This window comes from Rutidosis leptorrhynchoides, chromosome 10 (assembly GCF_046630445.1).
Source record: "Rutidosis leptorrhynchoides isolate AG116_Rl617_1_P2 chromosome 10, CSIRO_AGI_Rlap_v1, whole genome shotgun sequence".
In the NCBI taxonomy this organism is placed as follows: Eukaryota; Viridiplantae; Streptophyta; class Magnoliopsida; order Asterales; family Asteraceae; genus Rutidosis; species Rutidosis leptorrhynchoides.
Genome location: NC_092342.1, coordinates 113,803,113 through 113,806,405, shown reverse-complemented (window position 1 = coordinate 113,806,405; position 3,293 = coordinate 113,803,113). Strand labels below are relative to the sequence as shown.

Genomic DNA, 3,293 nt, shown 5'->3' with positions numbered 1-3,293 from the left:
AATTACGAACGCGTGGGCGCAAGAATCGTCAAAAACGGAGCTAAAACGAAGATTCTAGAGAGAAAACGGTGAAAGACAAGTTACGATCCAGCAAACGGCTTGCCATAAGGGAAAATGGCCTGCCAGCAAACGGGCATTAAAAACAGCTTGCCTTGGCAAACGGGCATCAAAAACGGCCTTGACAAACGGCTTGCCAAACGGCCTGCCAGAGGTTTTTAAGCCATTTAATTACAATTTTGCCACCAAGCATTTCCTATAAATAGGGGCTTCATCCCCCATTTCAACACACCATTCTTCATTTCTCTCTAAATATCTCTCTATAGTCACTATCTAGTGATCTATAGGAGATTAGTTCTCCCTCTACTTTCTCTCTCTAGATTCTAGAGAGAGAAAAATACAAAGATTAGGAAAATAATTATCTCTCTATTGTCGCTCTCTAGTGATCAATAGGAGAATAGTATGTAGTTAGTAGTAGAAGCTATCGAGCATTGTAACACTATGGATATTATGAAGAAATACAAGTGTTATTATGCTGACATTATTCGGTAACATCTATCCTTTCTTTTATTAATTTATTATAATATTCTGGTTGGATGTTTGTGATTTATTAATATTTGAAATGCTTGTTGCCATGATGTGTGAGTAATTACTTGATTGTTTGCCATGATTTAATAATGTTAGTTAGGGATGATTATCGTTTCGTAGTTACTTTCTGTCTATGACATTAAACCTCGTTACTATTGTCCTTCCACCAATAAACGTGATTAAAACCTTTTATAAAGTCGACATTATAAAGGTAATTAATTATCTGTGTTTATACATTGGTCAAGGTATGAACCCATCGAAAATACTATAAAGTACATGGGGAATTATCGTAGGACCAAATTAAGACATTGGTCAAGAGTATAAGACTCGAGGAAATATTGTTGCAACAGTAGAGTACAGTGTTGATGTACTATAGGACCACTTGGGCATGGTCAAGTTTAGAAGCTATGGAACCACTTTAAGTCTAGTACATGGTGGATAACTAAGGGATTTATTGGGTAGATTGAAGTAAGGGCTGGGTTAAGTCATAAATGGGAGTCTAACGCACTACAATACAAACTAAGCCTATAAATCTTTAAGGATGACTGAGAACTATTAGATGTTCTAATTTGTCTACAAACCCTTAGATTTTACCAAACCATTGACGAAAAGGAATTTGAAACAATCATAACCACTCACTTGGGTGATACACTAAGGTGTTAAGAAAGGTTGAATATTCTATATATATGGCTATGCTACTTTATTTGTGCGCCCAAGGTATGCACTGCATCCAAGATGGGCCGCTTATCCTTAAACCGGATAAAGCGTCGGGAGTTGAGTATAGTCCATCCGATCAGAATCTTCAAAGCCTAGTTCCTCGTGACATGCTAACCAGGAAACCGCTTAGTAGAGAATCTAGTATTCACACCAAGGTATATCTATCCAAGGAGTGTCTCATAATCATCCCGACACTACGTTATCTTAAATCATGGTGAACCACGTCTTCTCTATCCTTAGCTGTTGCATGCTAGCTAGCTTATTTTAATTATATTGCTTTAATATCTTAATTACAATTATATAAACTATTTAACTCAACTATTGCCCTTACATGATTTGATATTCCAGATAAAGTGGTGTCTAGAATAAACCGGTTGGTCTTGGTTGTTGGATTTTCCGAACAGTCGCCAATTTATTGGGACCAAAAGGATCCTGCCTCTCCACACAAGGTGTACCTGGCCACTAGTCTTGGATACTAAATTGTGTACAAATCAAATCTTAATTACTAAATTATCTGAAAAATATCCACTTCAAATTCGACCGCTCAAGGAACGACCCTAGGTCATATTTGCCCTTGCTAACCCATAGGAAGGAATAATAGATTTAGGCCCAGCATATATAAATTAAACAATCAACTTCTTCTGTTGATATCCTGAATTGGCGTTTTGTGACCTAACGACACTGCATAAATAAACCGTCTGATTCGGGCATATCATAGGAGTAGTAAATTTTTGGCGCCGCTGTCGGGGAGCGGTAGTATGATTTGGAGCCTGTTTAGATTAGTTAGTTTTTAAGAGACCCTTTTGACTAAGACTAGCTTTGTCAGAAGTTACTAGTTTATTTTAGTTAGGTTAGATAATATTAGCTTAATTTAGATTAACTAAAACATTTAAAATGGACTTCCTTATTAGTGAATCTTTAGGATGGTTTAACCTACTTAGACCGCTAAGAATTCTTCTGACACATCCTTTCTTCTATCTAATATCATACATTGTACCCATCCGACGAGATCCACACTTACCTACCGATAGTTCCACGATGGTCGCACGTGTCACTCTCGCTGACATCACCAAACCCACGTTAGAAGGACGAGGAGGACCGATACTCTATCCAGAGGTTAATGGAGCATCTTTTGTGCTTAAGCATAGCATCATACAACTCATTCAGAATCACTGTCTATTTCATGGCTTACCAATTGACAATCCCAACTCTCACTTAGATAGATTCCTATCCTTATCCAACTCATATAAGCAAAACTGGGTTGAACAAGATGTAGTTCGTCTGTATCTGTTCCCCTATTCCTTAACTCTTCATGCAAAAACCTGGTTCAAGGGTTTAGAACCCAACTCTATCACCTCATGTGAAGAAATTGCAACAACTTTCTTAATCAAGTACTTTCCCCCATCAAAACAAATCAGACTTAGGAATGATATCGTAAACTTTCAACAAGCATACGATGAATCACTCTACACTGCATGGGAAAGATTCAAACATTTGCTTCGAAGATGCCCAAACCACCGTCTTGAGAGCTCTGATCAAATTTTGACCTTCTACAAAGGTCTGAATCAGAACAACAAGTCTACTCTTGATGTTGTTTCTCATGGTAACTTCATGAACTTCACTGTTGACGAGGCCTGGAGATTGATCGAGGAGATGACTATGCACCATCACGGTTGGAACACGGAAGAGCACATTTCATTAGCAACACCGCTTTCTACCTCCGATCCTATCAAAAATAAAACCATCAAATTTCACTCTGACTAAATAGAAAACCTCACTAAAGAAGTTGGAGAGCTAAAGAAACTCCTGCAACATGTGTCTCAAGTGCAATTATGTCAGAATTGTACTGACCCACATCCGGCCAAGGTATACGAGGCTGAATGTGAGGACTCTGTTGTCTACTCTGATAAGATCCTAGCTCATCCACACAACCCACCCACTAAAGCCACTACCCCACCAGAGACAAGTTCAGACGATGTCCTGCTGCGAAT

General features: G+C 38.4%; 1 non-coding gene across 1 annotated transcript; it reads right to left on the bottom strand.

Annotated features, from left to right (window-relative positions):
• Positions 1-2,718: 2,718 nt before the first annotated feature.
• LOC139874077 (small nucleolar RNA R71) lies at positions 2,719-2,825 on the bottom strand. The gene has a single exon (XR_011767780.1). It is a non-coding gene; the product is annotated as a small nucleolar RNA R71 (small nucleolar RNA).
• Positions 2,826-3,293: the final 468 nt, after the last annotated feature.